This window comes from Corvus kubaryi, unplaced genomic scaffold, assembly GCF_017639235.1.
Source record: "Corvus kubaryi isolate FWS band 111438036 unplaced genomic scaffold, C.kubaryi_AGA036_p1.0 123, whole genome shotgun sequence".
Taxonomy (NCBI): Eukaryota; Metazoa; Chordata; class Aves; order Passeriformes; family Corvidae; genus Corvus; species Corvus kubaryi.
Window position 1 is genome coordinate 65,885 of NW_024580658.1, and position 21,067 is coordinate 86,951.

At 42.7% G+C, this 21,067-nt stretch overlaps 1 protein-coding gene across 9 annotated transcripts in view; it reads left to right on the forward strand.

Moving 5' to 3' along the window:
• Positions 1-21,067, forward strand: part of TANC2 (tetratricopeptide repeat, ankyrin repeat and coiled-coil containing 2) — a 196,021-nt gene that overhangs the window by 39,374 nt on the left and 135,580 nt on the right. The window lies entirely within an intron of this gene.

Below are 21,067 nucleotides of genomic sequence, written 5' to 3' on the forward strand. Positions count from 1 at the left end.
CAGTAGTGGTTAGTGTGAGGGAGGTACCTGCTTGAAAAAACTGGTTTGGAGAAGACCACGTGAGCAGATGGCTCCATCCTCTTGTGATTTGTGTCACATTTGCTGTTTGAAAGTACAAGTCCTTTGATGATACCTTTGGAAAACCGTACATGGACAAATCACCTTAGGTTGTGATTTCTGTACAAAGCCCTCTCTTTGTCAGATGTGCTGCTAACAGGCCCTAGTATTCCTTTTGGCTGATCTCCCGGAACCAGTATTAAGGATCTTGTATATGCCAAGCTCTGCAAATACGTGTTTCTTATTTTGTGAATGAAAAATGTCAGTTCTGAAGTACCGTGATTCAACAGTCTGTTTCTGGGCAAAGCAGAAGAAGAGGTTTTCTTATTCATATATTGAAAAATAATATGACAGAATTGAATTGATGAGGTTCTCTCTAATGCCTAGTAACTGTACTGTATGTTTAATGGAATTCTGGCCTTGAAATAAGTTGCTTTAGTGAGAAATTCTCTTTGGCATTCTTCAGGGTGAGAGAGGAAACGGGAAAATGGGAGGATCAGGTTTGTTGTATTGTTTGTGACGAAGTGGCACACATCCCTGCATTGCAAAATAATTTTTCAGATAATTGTTAATCTGCCAGACTCTTACATGACACTAGATGAATTTGTCGCTGCCTAGATTTTTCTAAGGTAAATATATTTAAGTCTGTATTTCTTTGCAGCACAGTAAGGAAAGAAAAACCAGTAAATCTTCTGGGTACATTTCTGTGTTGCATGCAGTATTGTAAGCCTGAAACTTGCTATATTTATTTGCTTTGCCGTTCTGGCAAACTACAAATTTGATACTTTAAAAGCAGATTAAAAAGGAGAGAATTTACCTAATATACGAAAGGCATTTGTCACCCTGTCAGGTGACAGGATCTTGATGAATCCTCCCACCCCTGTGAATAAATCCCAGAACAGTTTGGGGTGGAAGAGAACTTAAATGTCTCGTCCATCCTCCTGCCATGGGCAGGGACACCTTCCACTAGCCCACGTTGCTCCAAGCCCTGTCCAACCCGGCCTGGGACGCTCCAGGGGTGGGGCAGCCACAGCTTCTCTGGGCATCCTGTGCCAGGCAAGTACTCTAAAGTCTGAGCATCTGAGGCATGTAATCCTTAGGGTCTGCTTTTCTCTTCTGAGTTAGTTAGGAATTACATCTTGCTTGTTCTCAACTATAAAATGCACAGTTTTTATCTGGAGCTTCCCGGCCAGGAGCCTGCCTGTCATTCAGAACATTTTTGGTGCAGGGTTTTTTAAAACCTCTTCTTCTTTCCTGATTCACAGAAGACCCAATTACTTCTCACTTCCAATGTATTTATAGGGCTTTTTGGAACCTGCCACTTTATATTTTAATTCCAGGACTGAAAGGGCCCATGTCAAATGCTCTTCTCCTTTGATTCCTGCCTTTTGAAGATAATGGGCGTTTCTGTGAAGGTCTCATTTCTGCTTGGCCAGGTCTCTGTGCACTTTCTCATCTAGCTGTTCTATTATGGAAGTCTAAGGATAACTTTTACCCCAGAAGAGTTTGAGAGTCACAATTGCTTTTTCAGTTTCAATTCTGAAAGAAATTGCTGAGTGATGAGATCCAGCTGGTGGGGTCCTGTAGATGTCGGGTAACTTAATTTAAGAAAGTGTTAGAAGTGAGGTATTAAAAGACCCATCATGTATTACGGTCCTGAATACTGATTGTATCCACATGTTCAAGGTATTCCATCCAAATAATAGTTTGGCTCGTGTTCTTCCACAAAGATGGCTGGTTTTTCATAAATCCATTTTTAAACAAGGCTTGAGTATGTTGACAAATCCTCTGACCACAGTAAAGTTTGTCCTTGAGTTTATTTAAGTACGAACTGACCTTTCAGGGAAGTTTGTGTTGCGTTTATGTAATTCAGTGTTTTCCTTCTGAAGAAGGCAATGTATCGGGAAGATGTATATATACACAGGCATGCTCTTTGGTTCTTAGTATTCTGATTTATTTGATCAGAATGTGTCTTGTTCATGTACCAAATTCTCTTCCCAGATAAATACAAAATGTTTGGGCAATGAAGCTTCTGCTTCTCTCCTGCACTGCTGTTGTATTGTGAGGGAATTTCAGCAGGCTATATTAGAATAATATGTATGTGTTTACTTCTGATTCACAAATACCTACTTTTTAAATAGTAACACCACAGATGTTAACCTAACTTGCTTTATAGCTTAGAAATAAAACAGGTCTGTTCAGTCCTTTGCTGTGCTTAGAGTTTGTTTTATTGACTGACTCACCCATTGCACTGTTTAGCAGCCCATACTGGTTTATGCTCCTGTGTGAGCTCCGAGGGGAGCAGGGGTTCATCCAGCTCTGTCAGACAAGATTTTCACACGTGTGACCATCACCAACTCTAAGAACAAGTGCAGAGAGCCACAAGGTGCCCCCTGAGCCTCCTTTGCTCCAGGCTGAGTCCCCCCAGCTCCCTCAGCCTCTCCTGGTGCTCCGGCCCCTTCCCAGCTCCGTTCCCTCCCTGGCCATGGTCTTTTTTGGAGTGAGGGCCCCAGAGCGCAGGGCACAGGGCTCGTGGTTTGGATACATGGGGGATTTTGTGGCGTTTCTCCCATTTACTGACAGGTTAGTGATGAAATATTGGTGCTTTATTGGGGCTGAGCCAGCAGAGGGAGCAGGAGTTTTCCATCAAATCCCACCGAAATTCCTGTGCTGATGTGCAAAGGAGATAAAAGTTACATCTTCCCACATCAGGTGACCTTGTCTTCTCTTATTCAACGTAAAAAATGTATTTTCATATACAATTCAAAGAGAATGTACACACTATCTTCAAAAGGAAATAATACCAATTTAAGGGATTTGTTCAGCCAAACTGTTGAGAAAGTGGGATGTCCTTTCCAGAATGTCTGAGGAAACCTTAATGATTTGTGTATCTGTAACAGTTTAAAAATCCAGTCAAATCTTTTAAGAAAATAAGGTTTATGTCAGTGACTTCAGAAATTTCATCTGGAAAATCAGTAAGAAATCACTGAGATGTCTAATAACTTGGGGGTTCTCTGCTGGAAGAGGCCTGGCCCCAGGAACAAACTTGAATTCCTTCCCTTAAAACAGGATTTAAGCAAAATCGATAATCTTATCTGTTAAAATGGATTTTTGGATTTTATACAAGCAAACTAAAAGGAATGTTTCTCACAACTCTAGAAACTTACTAAGTATTGAATGTTTCTAAATAAATAAATGGTTTTAGAAATATTCAACACATGCATGTTGATTTTGCCATTTTACCTGAGCGTGTTGAATATACAATATGGTTTTTTGTCATCAGAACTTGACCTTTTACAAAAATAAGTGACATCTTCATGTGCAGGAAAGAGAATTTAAATGGAGACAAGTCTAAGCTAAATATAGCATCAGAGAATCCCAGAAAGGTTTGGGTTGGAAGGAACTTTAAAACTCATCCTCTCCCAGCCCCTGCCATGGGCAGGGACACCTCCCGCTGTCCCAGGCTGCTCCCAGCCCCAGTGTCCAGCCTGGCCTTGGGCACTGCCAGGGATCCAGGGGCAGCCTCAGCTGCTCTGGGCACCCTGTGCCAGGGCCTGCCCACACACTGCAGTTTCCTAAGTTCTCACAAGAAGGAAGGGATCTTACGGAGCAGGATATGAGGCTGAATACTGATTCTGTGCTCCTCGAGCAGAACACTTTTGGGTATTAAACAATTGTCTACTGCTTGGAGACGTTCCTGTGTTCACTCATTTAGTGTGGTAGGAGCATTCCCAGACAAAATGTAAAAACCCTACTGTAGTTAGTGTTTGTTAACCAGCTCCATTTTCATCACACTCTCCTCAGTATAATTAATCCCTGTTAGTCTTGATATGCCTTAACTTAAATCTCCACCCAAGATGTGAGATTTTTCTATATCAAATTTTTCCCCAGTTCCTAAAGATAAATATTATTTCTATTCAGTGTTGCTTGTCCCTGGGAGTTGTTAATGCAGATTCTTGCAGTTGTTTGTTATATTGACAGATGTTGAATCCGTATTGCTCCGTTTTAGGATTATCTTCCAGGTATGAGTAATATTTTTATTTTTGAGGGATTTTTATGATCAGCACTGTGTATGTGAAGTGACTGCTTTTCCAAGACGTGTGTTCCTCTTGGTTCACATAAAGCATTTCTTGGCTGCAGGAAGTACCTGTACCAGGTGTGAGGGATGACTCTGGAATTCTCTTTTTGGAGTTGCAGTTGCCCTTCCTTTTTCCTTTTTTTTCCCTTAAGGAAGAGTAAATGTCTATAACTTACTAATGCTCTTAATGAAAAAATCATCTTTTCTTTGTGAGAGGATTGACTTGTAAGCTGCACCTTTTCAGGAGTTTCTCCTCTTCAGCCTTTTCTACTGCTTGCACAAACTTCTCAGCATGTCTGTGAGGACTATTTTTTTTAGTATCAGATATATTTTTAGATAAGTCATGGATAATTTTTGCTAAAGCTTCCATCTATAACTGACCTATTTGAAGGAATTGTGGAAATTTTTGCTGCAAGATCTTTCTGAAGTGGAAGGATTTATGTTTCCTTTTATATAATTTTCTTTTTGAGGATGAGATCAGTATAGAAACCGACCCATATTCTCTTAGATACAAAAACCCCTCAAAACCTAAGCAAGTTAGGGACATGATTTTATTAGAAGCTTTGATAAGGTGTCCAGATCTCACCAGAACATACTCTTTGTCATCTGAATAGGTCTGAAAATCTTCTGTTAGGTGAATTCAGAATGATTATTAGCCATCACTTCTCCTCAGAGACTCTGTTACTGATTTGCTGATAGACAAAACTAACCTGTTTAACTGGACCTTTGGACCATTCTTAGAGTAAGAAATAAAGAATTACCACAAGAATTAATAGTGCATTTAAATGGTTTATTCATCATATTGTTCTTGTCTGCTTTGTAGGATTGAGTCATCCACTTACTCTTCTTTTTTAAAGTGTTCCTTGAAGTTGTTCGTGGTGAAATGCTCAAATCATTGAGGTGTCAACACTGTTTTATTCCAAGGCATAAAAAGGAGTGGAAGGTATTCTTGGTTTTGTTTCTGCCTTGTTCATGTAGAAATTTGAGATTTGAACTGCGTCTGTATTTTTAATTACTACATTACACGAACAAAACTTGTTTGAAAGTTTACAGCATTGCTGTGTTATTAAATGCAGACACCTAGAAAAGCTTCAGGAGATCATAGTGCTAAAACGTAAGAAAAATTAGAATTCTGGGTGTGTAACATCATAGCTGCCTTAGTCCTGTCTGGTGATCCCCGTGGCTGATAAATGATCCCGAGCTTGGAAGTGCCTTCTGAAAGCTGCCCTGCAGGTTAAAAGCCCACTCACACCTTATAGGGGAATATCCAGCTATTCCTTCTCTTCTCTTTATTGACAGTTAAATAAAGTTAAATAAAGCAAGAACTTAGTGTCACTGCGTGTGCCCAAGACACATCCCTGTCCTTCCACGAGGCCTTTTGTCCCTATTGTTGCTCTTTGTACAATCATCACAATTTACCTCTTTCCTTGACATACTCGGAGAGCAGATCGTCCCTTCAAATAGATGGGAAGTGGTGAAAATAGGACTTCTTGTTCTCTGAAGCAACTCAGGGGGACTGTGCTGTGTGTTCCTGCCCCTTCAGCCCTGCGCTGGAAAGGCTGGGACAGGGGAAGGGCAGGAGCTGCACCTGGAAGCACTTCAAGGAAATTAAGGCCCAGGGAGACAAAAATCAAATAAAACAGAGACCAATTCCTAAGTACATAATGACAGCGAAACAGGCCATGTCGTAATAATTTGCTTATTAGTTCAAGCCAGTTTTCTGAATTTTCTTTCTGTTTCCCTAAGACAAGTGTTTCCCATGCAAAGTGTTACAGCATGTTCAGTTGCAGAAAGGTACCACGTACGGACTCGGAGCTTTTGGTACTGTATTTTCTAAACCCACATTTAAACAAAACAAGGATGGCTCATTTAGTCATAGTGTGGGAGAAGCTTAAGCTGAAAGAGTCATTTTCATTTTACTAACAAATTGGTCCAATTTTTAGTTGGGATAAATAAATGCTTTGGATGTTGGCCATTTAAAAAAAGTATTTAAAAGTCCACAACCTCACTCGCACAGGCTGCGAAGTTGTGGCTGCCCCATTCCAGGAAGTATTCAAGGCCAGATTGGATGGGGTCTGAACAACCTCGTCTAGTGGAAGGTGTACCTGCCAGGGAGTGGAATGGGATGAGCTTTAAGGTCCCTTCCAACACAGACTACTTTATGATTCTATTCTATATTTTACTCTTGAAATGAATGTCTGTAACAGCTGAATGGCTCCCTCTGATTTCTGGGTTATCAGAAGAAGTCTCATTTTTTAAATTTTGCAGCTGCTTTCCAGCAGGTCTGTGTCAGAATTGTAATTAAGGTGGCTGTGGATGTTAACTTTCTCTATTGATGTGCTTAGGAATTTCTTGTTAGGTATGAACAAAAAAATTAATGGTTAGCAAGTTATCAGCACATTCTTGATATAAAATCTTATGACCTAACTAGTGTGGTTTCCTTGTTTATATAGAATTTAGCATATTTCCCTCCAGAGAGCTGGGGCACACTTGCCAAGGTGAGCTGTGATGGAAACACTGCCCAAATATGGAGGCTGGAGGCTTTTATAACTTGGAAACAGTTTTAGTAGAAAATCAATAACTAAAGGCTGAATTGTGTGTTTTGGCTGTGAGCTTCTTAGCAAAGGAGAGCAGATGGATGTGCCCCATGCGGAGTTCGGAGAGGATCTCTGAGCAGGAGACACCCGGTGCCAACACTGATACCCTTGTTGGCAGAAGCCTGTGGGCTCATTGATGGCATTTGTTTTTCCCTAATGTGACATGGGAAGCTCTCTTGTGTCTCTCTGTCCAGCTGTATCATTGCTGTCTGTATTTTAATTACATAGGTAGGGTGGTTTTAAAATTAATGAATGAAATACACCATATAATACCCAAATGTTACTAGCAACACAATCTTTTTTACTCCAGATATTTTTGTCATGAAGTCATCTTCCCACATCAAAATTAAAAAAAAGGAAGGGTTGGTGGGTTTGATTTACATACTCAGTATAGGTGTCTCTGGATAAAAGAGTCGCTTCATGTTAATAGAAACAAGGATGCTACTTTTTCTGTATGAAATAGGTGAGATTAATTGTACCCCAGATTAGAAATACCTGCCTTTTTCTAGTGACAAGTAACAGCTTTTGAGATGATGAAGGTACAGATCAGTGTCACTGATACCTGAACTTATTTAGGATTCATTCTGCTCCAGAATAACTCAGATGTTGGTGTGTATGATTTCTGATTTCCTATACATGCCAGGGAAAAACCCCCTTTGTACTTGTGTCTGAAATTCCTGGGCAGGAATGTCAACAGTGTCTCTTGTAGGAATAGAATTTAAGTTAATAAATTTATAATGACAAGGGTGTTTTCTTGCTCTGTTTTTGTACCAGCTGCCAACACAGTAGGATCTTAATTTCAGTTCAGGCTTCCAAGCACTGCAGCAATAAAAATAAACACAAACATACTTGCAGAGGCAAAGAATTCTTTTTTAATTCTGCAGTTCCTCTAAGAAGTATTTTTGGCCTCTGACCACTGGGTTGGTCGTTTAGTTGGTTTGGTTTTGGTTTTTTTTCTGTGGATTTTCATAACTAATAAGCAATATGGGGAGTTAATGTAGGATATCCCACAGGAAGACAACGGACCTTTACAGTTTGAAGTCTAATTATCACTGAATTACATGGTGGTTTGGGTTGGGAAGGGACCTTAAAGTTTGTCCAGTTCCACCCCCTGTGATGGGCAGGGCCACCTTCCCCTATCCCAGGTTGCTCCAAGTCCCGTCCAACCTGGCCTTGGACACTGCCAGGGATGGGGCAGCCACAGCTGCTCTGGGCAGTCTTTTAGGAAGTGCATGCATTGTCATGCACAGTCCCAGCAAGGGTCCATGCTCTGCTCCTAAAAAGAGGAAGTTTTTGCCATAAAAATGTAGCAGGAAGAGGTGGAGGAAAAAAGCACCAGCTTTTGGAAGGTGCTGAGGCATTTTGGCATCTCATTCGCTGGGTGGTGCTTCCCTGGATCCGTCTTAGAGCTCCCTCGATGAACCAAACAAATTGCTGAGTCCTCCTCTGCCAATGACCTTCCTCGAAGACAGAGGAACTTGGACGATACATGGATGGACTTAAGTATGTTTATGACTTGCCAAAGCCTCTTAAGTCAAATTGCTATTTTTACTTCATTAATTAGGATGTTTCCATATTGCAACCAGTGCTGGTTTAACCCCAGACAGATGGCTCTCTCTGTGGGGAGCCTGACAGTGCCCAAATACCACATACCCTGTCGCTGATGAAAGTTTTACTTATGTTTGCATCCCTTTTCCATTACAAAACCTAAAAATTCTCAGCTCGCACTTTCAATAATTGAGCAGCTGCTGAGGCAAGACACTAAAGTCAAACATGGAGTAATTGGCCTGGAGTGACTTTGTGTGGCAAGGTTTGTTCACTTTGGTTTGTTACAAACAGATAGTAATTCTCAACACTGTTAATTTAAGAAACTGCAATTTGTGAGGGACAGAGCAATGGGAAGGTGTTGGCTGTGGTGTGTTAGGAGAAGGGGAGAGCAAAGCCTAGAGCTGCTTCTGGAGAGACCCAGGGCTGATTCTTTTGCAGCTGTGGGATGTGGTGCCCGCCTGGCATCTGCTCCAGCATTTCCTGCTCTGCTGCCTTGAAGACGGTCTCAAAGGTGTCTGAGTTCAGACAGGAATAACCCTATAACCTGGGGGGTTTTTGTGTGTGTGAGATGTAGCTTAACATCTGTTAGTAATTTGAGCCATTAGTTTCTTCATTCTGGGATCATGTGGTTGGTAAATTTTAGTAGTTGTCTTTGGCACTGTGAGCAGTGTCCCCTCTCTCCGTTGAGGGGGGGAAAAGAAAGTGATTCCTTGCTGAAAATGAAACTGTTTTGTGGGATTCTTGTGGATCTTACAAGTAAATCCTTTATTTATTTGCTTTAACTTTGAGTTAATTTAGAAGGTCCTGCTCTAGTGGGCACAGTGGTTATGTAGGTCCCTTTGAGAGAATAAATGAATTGCTTTTGGGTTTTGCCACATGAAAATGAATTGCTGATTTGAATAGAGATACTAGGAAAAAAAATATATAGTGTATTTAGTGTATTTTCATAGAATCATGGAATGGCTTGGGTTGGAAGGGACCCTAAAGATCATCCCATTCTGCACCCCTGCCATGGGCAAGGACACCTTCTACAAGACCCAAGCCCTGTCCAACCTGACCTGGGACACTTCCAGGGATGGGGCAGCCACAGCTGCTCCGGGCAACCTGGGCCAGTTTTTACAGAAAATGAGTTGAGTTGCTCTGCCCGCTGACCTCACCTGGACACACGTGAAGGGCTTGCCAGCTCACAGCAACACCTTGTAGCAGGCACCTGCTGCACCAAGGAATGTCTGCAGTGGCTACTTCAAACTCAGGAGGCTGTTAAAGAAATGTTAAACCAACCGAAAGGACTAATTAGGCACCTGCTTACCAAAGAACTTGCTTTATCATGTTTTGTTCGGTATATGATGGATCTTGTGAAACCAGTTTAGAGACAGTTCTCTGCTGATTATTCCTTTAAAGTTCTGAAAGATTTTTGTCTTCTCAAAAGGCAGTCAAAATGTTGCCTCAACTTTAAGGTGTTTTCAAAGCAAAACCAGTTCTGTTGTTTTTTACAGGTGTACCCTGTGCTGGTTGGGGCTGATGCCAGGTTGTCCCCATGGGCAGGTTGTATTTGTTATCCCCCTTGAAACGCGGGCTGACTGTTGGTGTGTGCTCTGCTCACAGTTCACAGCTTCCCCCTCTGTGTTCTTGCCATCAGTCACTGCAGGTGACTTCAGTTGCATCACGGGAATCAAAACATTCCCTTGGAAATGAGAAGTTTTCTTAGGCTGTAGACAAGCCCTTTTTTGTGGAATGCAGCTTGGGTGGCTGGGGCTGGGGCACTGGGTGATTTGGGCACTTTGCAGCCTGTGCTGTTGCTTCAATGCATTTGTGAAAACCTTTGTGTTTCCTTCTGCTGTATGGATTTACCTTTGGTCCACATTTCCTTATTGATTTGATCCATAAAAATAAGGGGAATAGCAGGTGCCTGAGGCTGAAGCGTTCCTTTCAGCTTGGGATGACGAGGGAAAGGTGAGTCATGCAGGTAACTTGTTCCTGGCAGCTCCTCATAAACAAGTCACAGAAGGATCAGAATTATGAAAAGTAAAGCCCCGAGTGACCTGGTCTAAATTGTGGTTGCTGTGAGTGGGAGGTGTTGGACCTGCTGAGTAGGGTCCCAGTGTAGGCTGCTCTGTGAGCCTCAGGCTCTGAGGTTGAGGACATACAGTTCTAAAATACTGCACTTAGAAAACAAATAAAAAACCCTTTTAGGTTAAAAAAAATATTAACAGCATGGCTTTCTAAATTCTGCTATATGTGACTCAAGTAGAGGGCAAATGGAGGCCTGTTCAAATCAAACTTTATTTTTTTTTTTGGCACCCTGAGTGTTTTCACTGTTTACAGACTGACATGGAGCTATAGAAAACGATTCAGGGATTGATTTGGTCTTGTACTACCAGGAGTAATAAGGAATCTGTAGACTGAACTGTGCCGCCAGTCAGTATCTCTCTGTCCTTTAATGGAGATGAATAAATATAATTGCTGGCCTCATAATGCCTGATGTCAATTAAGAAGAAAGGATTGGGTTTGGTTGTGTAACATACTGGAGTGTCCTGGCTAACCTAAATACAAGATGCAGCTATTGCAAAGACTTAATTTTCACTAATTGCTCGAGCAGCTGTGTGACTTTGCAAATGCAAGAAGAGTTAGGTGTAAAGACAATGCTATTTTTATGTAAAACCAGATCCACACCAACACTGAATGTGCACAAATCATTATTTTTCATTTTTCCTTGTTACCTTCTCCCCTTCACCTCCCAAGAAGCTGAACACAGAGTAGTATTATACTATGTGTAGAATTTAGGAATTGTATGGATCTTAACCCACAGGGAAGCGATTATTTGGTCCTTATAAAACCAAACATGTATATCTGAAGTGGACTTTTTACCTGGATAGCGCAGTTTGCATTTAGCGTAGACTGCAAAAAATATTCCATTCCTTTTGGGTTGTGAATTCAGTGTGGGGGACAGATGTTTCTGGAGCCCTTTGGGTAGAAGTCCATCAAGGTTTGCTGCAAGAACAGACTTCTGCATCTAAATGAGGATTAATAAGATTGGGCTGTGGTCTCCAAGAACAAAAGTATGCGGAGGAGAAGCAGCTCGCCTGCCTGACTGCTGAGTGTGGTGTGGCACTGCAGGGAGCAGCTGCGATGTGGTGGCCCTTTAGTCCACTGCCTTTAAACTTGGACCCTGGGTTTCACCAGGGCTTTAATCTAGGCACTGATGCTTCAAGAGAGTGCCAGAATCACTGGAACTGTGTGTACAGAGCCAGCTCTAAAGGCAGGAAATAATTTGCAGGGGCACCTTCCAAACTCATCACCACCCTTCTCCTGCCACCTCCCAGTCTGAAAGCCCTGGAATATTTAGCCCACATCCAACATTTCACAGAATCCCAGAATGGTTTGGGTTGGAAGGGACCTTAAAACTCATCTAGTTCCACCCCCTGCCATGGCCTGGGACACCTTTCACTATCCCAGGGTGGTGCTCCAAGCCCCATCCAACCGGGACCCAGGGGCAGCCACAGCTTCTCTGAGCACCCTGTGCCAGGGCCTCCCCACCCTCACAGGAAAGAATTTCTTCCTAATGTCTAACCTTAACTCATTTCATCAGTTTTACACAATTAGTCTGTCTTGCTCTTCAATAGCTGCCTGCTTATGTGGAAGCACCACAAAAACTTAGTCATAACTTATTTAATCAGCAGAACAGCTGTTTCACTGCAAACTTTCATTAATAAATTTCAAAGTTTGTCTACAGAAATAGAATAATTTTGGCACTAGCAGGTTTATCTTGTGTATAGCAGTAATTTTTAAAGTGTAATTATTTTGCACGCTGTAATGCTATGCAAAACTTGGACTCATTAAATTAAATGCTCCACAGTCTCAAATTGAAATTGCTAAGCAAAACAAAGTTAGTATAGACAATTTTTTTTAGCAGGTAATTTACATCTCATCCAGGTGATGGGGCAGCACAAGGGAGGCAGAACAGCTAATTAAGTGGTGATAGCAGAGGAAGATGAAGTGAATGTAAAGTCACTGTGGAGCCTGGGCACAGCATGATTACAAATGTGTTTAATGATACAAATAAACACGCAAGTGCCACATCATAGAATCACGGAATGTCTTGAGTTAGAAGGGACCCCTAGGGGTGATGGAGTCCAACTCCTAGCCCAGCACAGACCACCCAGTAATCCCATTATGAGTGTTGTCCATGTTGGTGCTTGTGCTAATCCTGTTTCCCACATGAAAGTCAGACCGTGTTTTGGAAATTTGGTGGGTTTTGCCACATTACACATATGCTGGTTAAGTAAATTTTCCTGATTTACTTCCTCCAGAAGAGGTTCACAATTTGTCCCTGGTGGAATGCCACCAGCCATGCTGTGTCCTGCTTCCCCTGACTTTTCCTTTCACAGTTTCTCAGTATGGTGAAATTTTAGCTCACCTCTGACAGATTATGGGGTTGAATTTTGTGCCATCTGCTGTTGCCAGCTGCCGCCATGGTGGTGAGAAGCAGACAGAGATGTGAAAACAAAATGCTTTCACCAATTTTTAAATTTTTTCTTTCTTTGTCCGCCAGGAAAAGTGATGGGTTTTTGCCTTAAGGCAATTATTTTTTACTTTCAGTTATTTTATAATAATTTGCATTTAGGCTATTGATTTATTTGCCGTATCAATAACTTCTTGTTTCTGATGCCATTTTCTCGCTCTGTAGGAATATTTATTTGTAGGTTTTTTAATCTTCTCTCTAACTGAGGAGGGATTTGTTTTGCTGCTGTGCACATTAATGGCATTATATGACCAGGGTAAACCTCCCTTTGCATTAGAGGAGAGGCTGGGCATTGATCCATGCTCCATGACTTGCATTTCTTTGAGGAGCAGGTTTCTTAGTTCACAAAATTCCCTTTCAAACAGAGGGCTTACTGGAATATCGATACAAGGTAAGTTCTTTGTTCCTAAAATGGTTTTCTTTTACTCTAGCACCTTTTTGCCCTTGTCTGTGACTATTTCCTTCTCCTTGAGAAATGCTGGGGTAGAAGGGAATGTTCCTTACCTTCCAGGATATGAGGAATCCCCAACATCATTTTAATTGGCAAAAAATGTTCATAAGCCATCACAGGTAATGCACTAGTAGTAGATTGATTGTACCTCCTGGCTGATAAACTAAAAAAAATTACTATAAAGAGTTTCTATAATTGTATTCATTAGTGAGATTTATGTCTGGTCTCTGCAAAGCAGTTTCTGATCCTGCATCTGACATGGCAGCAGCTTGGACTAGTGCTGCAGTGACGGGGATGTGGCATCCCTGGTGTGGGCAGGCTTCCTCCTGGGAACCAGAGAGCACAGGATCCTGGAGTGGCTTCAGTGGGAAGGGACCTTAAAGCCCATCCAGTTCCACCCCCTGCCGTGGGCTTCCACTGTCCCAGGTTGCTCCAAGCCCCATCCAACCTGGCCTTGGACACCTCCAGGGATGGGGATTTACAACCTCTGTTAACAGCCAAGAGATGATGCACTAATGCTTTGCTCTCCCTTCATGGGCTTCTTTAGACCTTTTTGTGTTGATCCAAACTAAATTCAGCATTTTTCTATACTTGGGATGAGCCTTTCGTTGTGGTGCAGTTTTCCAGGGTTAGCTTTGGATGGTGCAAAGTGACACCTAAAAATTAACGTAGGAATGCCTGGAATTAGTCCTATGGATGGAAATCTGGTGCTGGTGCAAAATGTTGCTGCAGATCCCTGTATTGCTTTTCTGTTTCAATCTGATCTTGGGTAGAATTTCCTCAATATTTAATTCTCTAAGCCCTGTCTGTGTGTGTTTGTAAATGTGTGTGGATCTATAGCGCTGCTGCTGCTTGAGAAGGGTCTGGGAAATCATTTTTAGAAGTAATTACTCATTCTTCCAGCTAGATAGAACTGTTAATCTCTCTTTTTTTTTATTCTCTAATAGCCCAGAGCAGGAGAGCAAGTGGTATTTACGATTAAAGGCCATAAACTGTGACTGTGTGTGTATCTGGGTAGGTTTTTCTGTTGCAGTGTAGAGCCACAGGAGCTGTAAGAATGAGGATTCCTGAGGATGTTTGGGTTGCGTTATTTCTACTGTTGTGTTTAGGCATAACTTCTAAAATTTAGTGATTTGCATCGCAGGAGATGTCAGGCTTGAAAAGGGATTTTGGTTACTTTTGGTGGAAATAATTTTGATGAAAAATAGTAATGTGTGTCCGAAAAGCGTGGATAGGGCTTTCACTGGAGATGGGATTGAGAATTAATTCCACTGCAGTACGAGAGTGCAGAATGCAGCACAAGCTGCTGATGGAAAATAATACCCAGTGTTAGATCTGTGAGAAAACAATGAAATGCTGAGAAATGAAAGGTTTTCAGGTGGGATATTTTGGTTTTGTTTTTCCCTTACTTAACCTACTGTCATTTCACTGGCTCATTTAGACTCAGAACAGTAGGTTGGGTATTGGGAACATTCCTTCATCTGGGAAGAGCTGTCCAGCCCTGGCACAGGGTGTCCAGAGCAGTGATGGAGTCATCCTCCCTGGAGGGATTTAAAAGCCGTGTGAATGTGGCACTTGGGGACATGGGTCAGTGGTGGCCTTGGCAGTCCTCAGGGAACAGTTGGACTTGGTGATCTCAGGGGGTTTTTCCAACCTCACTGATTCTGTGTTTCTGCAAAGGATGGCCCCATCTCTCTTCTCTCGGTGCCGAAGCAGGGTTAACAGTCTCCTGCTGTTAACTGGTTTAAAGTGTCTTCTCCAACTGGTCGATTCTTCCCAAATTCCCAATTATGGGCATCTTTAACAAAGTTTCTTGTAAGATAATTCTCAGTAACTCCAAACTACAAATTCCGGAATGTTAGATCAAAACACAGCATGAGTTGTCTACGCTGCAGGTGCTGAAGTTTGGATTCCAAGATGTGTTCCTCAGGTTGGAGTTACATTTTTGTTGTGTGATATAATGCTGATTTACTAATGAAGAGCCTGTCACTTGGGAATGACCCCGTGGGCTTAGGGAGATTGCCTGGGCAGTGACAGTGGTGCAGGTTGCTTTTAAAGAAAGAAAAATTCAGAGAAAGAAGGTCCAGGTTAATAGTCTGTGGAGGCCACATACTTCATTATCTGTTAACCTCATTTATATTCTGGTTGTCTCATGGTTTGGGAACAAAAGGTTTTCATCTACATATCAGAACAAAGCTAAAAGCAGTAAAATGCAGAATGGTGCAGTAACAGTGTTTTGACAAATGGTGCTCTGGGTGACTTACCAGCTCCTCTGAATTTGATAACAAAGCAGATATTTTATCTGAAATAAATGTCTTATCATTGACTCTGTTTTCCGTCTCCTGTGCAGAGGGATTGCTTTCTCCTCTAGAGATGACTCCTTATTGTGGGTGTAGGGAAGCTGCCCTTTATGAATTTAGAGCATGTACTTACTAATCACGTTTTAAAGTGCCCCAAGTACAAAGTGCACTTGTATTTTTATAGTTATGGATAAAATCCATTGTGTAATTTGATGAACTCTACTGGGATAACAGAACACTTGTGTCCTGGTCTTTGGGTGTGTTAATGAAGTGTCCCCAGTTTCTGCTCTCCATGAGGCCTTGCTATAGTCAGGACTCCCATAATTGCTCATAATGTTGAACATTTTATGATATTCCAGGTTATTTTCAAGCCATGGACCCATCTGGAGTCAGAGCATGCCCGTAGTAGTGGTGACTCCACATTTGCTTGCTGCTCCAGTGGCCACTGGGACTATATTTAACATACAATAAACTAAAATGCTTATCTGTATTAAATATATGTTGATTTTCCACTCTAGCTGAAGTATTTCAAAACACAGCATGGCATTTCCATTTTTAAAATATTGTCAGGTTATTTGCAAAAGAGAAAGGAAGTCTTGTGGATTCACAATTAATAAATTAAATATTATATTTATGAAAGCATTTCTGTGACTTCCATCTCACACTGTTTTCTATAATAAACTGTACACAGTGGTAAAGCTTTTTTTGTTTTATTAGGTGGTTTTTGTATCAGGGCAGGGATGTGATTGAGGGGAAAAACAACTGGTTTTGTGTGTGTTCTTAGGCACAAAATACAAATCTGCCCATCTGGTGTGTGGAGAAGTCTGGGAATTCGAAGTAGTTTATATAGTGTTAATTAATTATGTACAGAAATAGAAGCCTTGTGTGTCTTGGATTATTTGTGTGAACTATCAGAGCATCCAGGTGCTGCTCAACAGTGGCTGAACAGGAGCCCATTTGTGCCCAGGTGGGCAGGAGGGCCAAGGGCACGTGGCCTGTACCAGCCAGAGTGTGGGCACAGGACCTGGGCAGTGCCTGTCCCCTGTGCCGGGCACTGGAGAGGCACCTCAAGTGCTGTGTCCAGTTCTGGGCCCCTCATGGCAGGACACCGAGGGGCTGGAGCCCCAGGAGCAGCTGAGGGAGCTCAGGGGGCTCAGCCTGGAGCAAAGGAGCTCAGGGGGGACCTTGTGGCTCTGCACAAGTCCCTGACAGGAGGGAGCAGCCAGGGGGGGATCAGGCTCTGCTCCCAGGGAACGGGGTACAGGATGAGAGGAAAAGGCCTCAAGCTGTGCCAGGAGAGGTTCAGGTTGGACATCAAGAGGAATTTCTTCACATAAAGGGTTCTTAAACATTGGAAGGGGCTGCCCAGGGAGGCAGTGGAGTCCCCATCGCTGGAGGTGTCCAAGGAGCGACTGGACATGGCACTCAGTGCTCTGGGCTGGGTGACAAGGTGGGGATCAGGCACAGGTTGGGCTTGATCTGGAGGTCTTTCCCAACCTTAATGATTCTATGCTAAAGGATTCAACTTGTTGGAAGGTGACTGGGGAGCTGGATTTTAATGATATGGTGATTAATAACCCAGGTCTGTGCTATAGTTCCATCAGTAAAAATACTCCACCCTCAACACCCACAACCATCCTCTGTACCCTGACACTCCCACCAGGGAGTTATTTTCATGGGGGTAAATGTTTCATTCTATTAGTAATTTAATGCAGTTCTTAAAAATTTTAATTATCATAATAATTCATATCATACTGATTTTAATCATAACACTGCAATAACGCTATTTCTAACCATATTGTGGTATTTTACCACAATACTAATTATATAGCAACAGCAATAAGAAAAATAATAATAATAATAGTTTTATAATGGAATTAACTGTAGCATAATAATAATTTGCAATGGTGGTGCATATTGTTTTCTGAGGCAGAAAAGTACTCACAAACTAAATAATCAGGGAGGACTTTTGATTAAAATAACTCTTTTCAGTATCAGACTCGGAGGAGAGGGCTCCCTCTCCTCTCCTGCTCTGGCTGGGGAACACTTTGCCCCTTGCCGAGCACATCTCACCCTGGGAGAGCAGCAGGCAGATCATGTGGCACGTGTCATCTCTCACCAGGCTGGAATCCATCGGGAATGCTGAGAACAAGATTTGCAACTCCCTCTCCTGCGCCGGCATCGCTGCGGCGGGTTCCAGCATCAGCCTCGGCGCCGGCCCCTGCAGCGGCAGTGCTGGCAGCTCCAGGATCCTCCCGGTGGGCTCCAGCCCCTGGAGCTGTTTGATTTATTTATTTTGGGGTGGTTTTTTTCCCCCGTGTCTCTGTTTTGGGAGCACAATGGCAGTTGGGAGCCACATCTCCAGACGCTGTGCCATGCACACAGACCTTTCCTTCTGCAGGGATGCTGGGCTGGGCTGGAATCGGATCCATCCCTAACGGCTTGACTGGCTTTGTGTGAGTCTTCCACCTTTTCCAGATACAATTTTGATATGATACGGATTTAAACTATTGATTTATCAGCTCTGACAGTGGAGTGTGCTCTGCCAGTCGCCGTGAGAGCAACAGCACATCCACTGCAGTCAGTTCCTGCTGCAGATTTCCCAGCATGCATGGAGCAGCCTCACCCACCCTTGGATTCTTCTTAAAAATTGCTTTGTCAGATCAAAGATCTTGGGAGATGTTTAGTCACGGTGTGGGTTTTAAAGGCCTTTTTAATTAAATAGGAAACCAGAAATACTGGGCTGCTGACACTTGATTTTATATGAAACTTGCTATGTTTGCCTTTAACGAGAATACCTGGCAGGAGGTGCTGACGGAGGTGATGCCAGAGGTGCTGTGGGATTTACTGACATCAGATGTGCTGGTGCAGATGCATCTGGCTCCTGTTTGCAGCCCCCTCATACTAATTGTGGTGCTTTGTGCAGGGAATTTGTTTAGGAATGCTGAAACCTTGGGATTTTCTTTCCCTGTCAGAGCAGTCAGTTCAAAGAATCCAGTTGTGTGCATTGGGGAGGATTTGTTGTGTCATTGGTTTTAATGGAGAACTGGTGGGCTGGGGATGGGGGGAGAAGAAAAAGCAGGAGTGTTTCTCAGACCTGGCTACAGCAGGAGAGGCTGCTCTGGTGATCCTGTCACTAATCACGATCTTTGAGATCCTGTAATCTCTTTGTAACTGAGAGAAAGAGTTAATAGCCATGACTGCTTACTTTGTTCCTGCTACAGAATCAGGCACTCAGAAGCCTTGTTGAGTTTCTGACCCGCGTCCAGCATCCCAGATGGATGGATGCTGGACACTGATGAGACAGTAGCTTTCAAAAACTAAAATAGTGTCTAAGAGTTAATGGATTGTCTTAATTTTTAAAAAATACACAAAAGTTTTCTTCCCTCTCATGGTGAGATGCAAGAGAATATGAATTACTGAGTCAATATTTACTATATTATTCACTTCCCTTGTGGCATTTGACTATTTCCTCTTTTGCCTGTCAGCTTCTGTAAAGCTCCTTAAACAGGTTCGTCTTGGTCTGTGCTGATCTTTATTTTAAATTAACTCGGATAGCTGTGTTCTCTAGCAATGATTTCACAACCAATTTACTTCTGGTGACCTCTTTTAGCTGTTGCATTGAAGGATTTGTCAATAGCTTCGATGTTTCACCGCATTGGCAATCGTTACAGCAACTGAGTTGATTGAACTTCAGGAGTGATACCGTCCCCAAACTGTTGTCTGAATAGTAGGGTCACGTCTATAAACAATAGCTATTGCTAAAGCAAATACTAGCGACTACCTAAAATCATGCATAAATAAAATAACTAGAGTGTGGTTGGGATGACAGAGTCCTGATGTGTGCACAGAGGCGGATGTAAATACGAGCACTTGGAAGTTCAAAAACTGTGAGAATTAATATTCCCTTAGGAAGAGTAATCTCCCCTTTTTTGTACGTACAGTGAGATAACTTCATAATTACGTGTGGTATTGTTCCCTGCTAACCTTGCTCCTCCACAATCTGCTGGGAGCAGATTGTGCTCAACATTTTGATTTGTAGTGAAGAGAAAAACCATTAAATAGTTCAGTTGTTCAGCTCTTAACTGTGGCTGTTCCTTTCCATCCTTGGTTTCCCCCAAGCTCCACCTTTGCTGCAGCCGTATCAAATGCAGCAGCAGTTGTGTGCTGACTGAAGATTTAATATCTGCTGAGTCATCTGATTTATTTTTTCCTTTCCCACCTGCTAAATGCATTTTGGAAATTAATTTACTGTGAGCTTTCTTTACCCCTTAATATGTTGTGTAACTTGCAGGGAGATCCATCCCAGACTCTTGGCTCCCATGCAGCTGTTCCTCTTCTCCAACCCAGTGGCTTTGGCAGCCTGTTGTCACCATTTTGTGTCCCACCATTGGGTGTTGGAGCATTCTGGGGAGCAGGACCCCAGAGCTGCTGCCCCCAGCCCCCTCCCTTGGCCAAGGCTTGTTCTCAAGGCAAGGTTTGATACACCTAGGTAACTGTACAGCAGAGGTGTTGCCTTTCCAAGGGATCAAGGAGATTGATTCATAGAATTATCAAGAGATCTCAGGATGGGTTGGGTTGGAAGGGACCTTAAAGCTCATCCAGTTCCACCCACTGAGCCCCATCTAGCTGGGTGTCGAACACTTGCAAGGTTGATGAAACTTTCAGGGATGGAGTTTGTCTTTTGCTGGTGATCATGTGTCTTTGGATAAATACAGGGGTTTACTCCTGATTTTAATACTGGGACTTTCTTGTCTTTTGAAATGTTCAGTCCTTATAATTATTTTTCATTTGGATTTATGTTTGGAGCTCAAAATGTTTTCCTCATGACTTAAAGGTTGTCTGTGGGGGGCTCATAGCCAGGGGCCATTAGGGATGATGAGGATAGTGATATCCATGTGCACAGCAATGGCCAAACCATACTGGGTGTTACCAGCAAAAATACAATCAGGACTCTGTTAATGCCTTTGACTGTAGGAAGGCTCATTGCAGCTAATTCCAAGAGGGCATCTCCAGGCTAATAAAAGCTCCTAAGGACACATCCCAGTTGCAGTTGTATTCGCAGTGTGACATCCTTCTGGCAACCAGAATGGAAAAGGGAACTGGGGAAGTGTCGTGGTCTGTGGCCTCCTTGGCACCTGGCAGCTGGTGGCTTATTGGGGCAGGTGCAGTTGATTTAAAATCAGGATTCTGGGCTGCTGTAGCCAGATGACCTTCATGTGTAGCTGCTGTGTCAGCAGGGAAAGATGCAAAGGTGACAGAAACGGCCTGGCTGGCATCTGTTCAAGGTGCCTGAGCATTGCTTCAGGGAAACTGAGGGCTGGGAGCATTTCACCAAGGGAAGAGGGAACAGAAGACCTCTCCTGGCCTGGGCTGTGGTTCCTCTTTTTTTGGGAGTGGGGGTAGACTGAAATTTTTAGTCCCCATTTTAGTTCTGCTCTTGTGCTGCAATTCACAACTTCCCATCAAGCCAGACATAGCTCACATGTAGCAGGAGTTGATAAAGTTAAATTA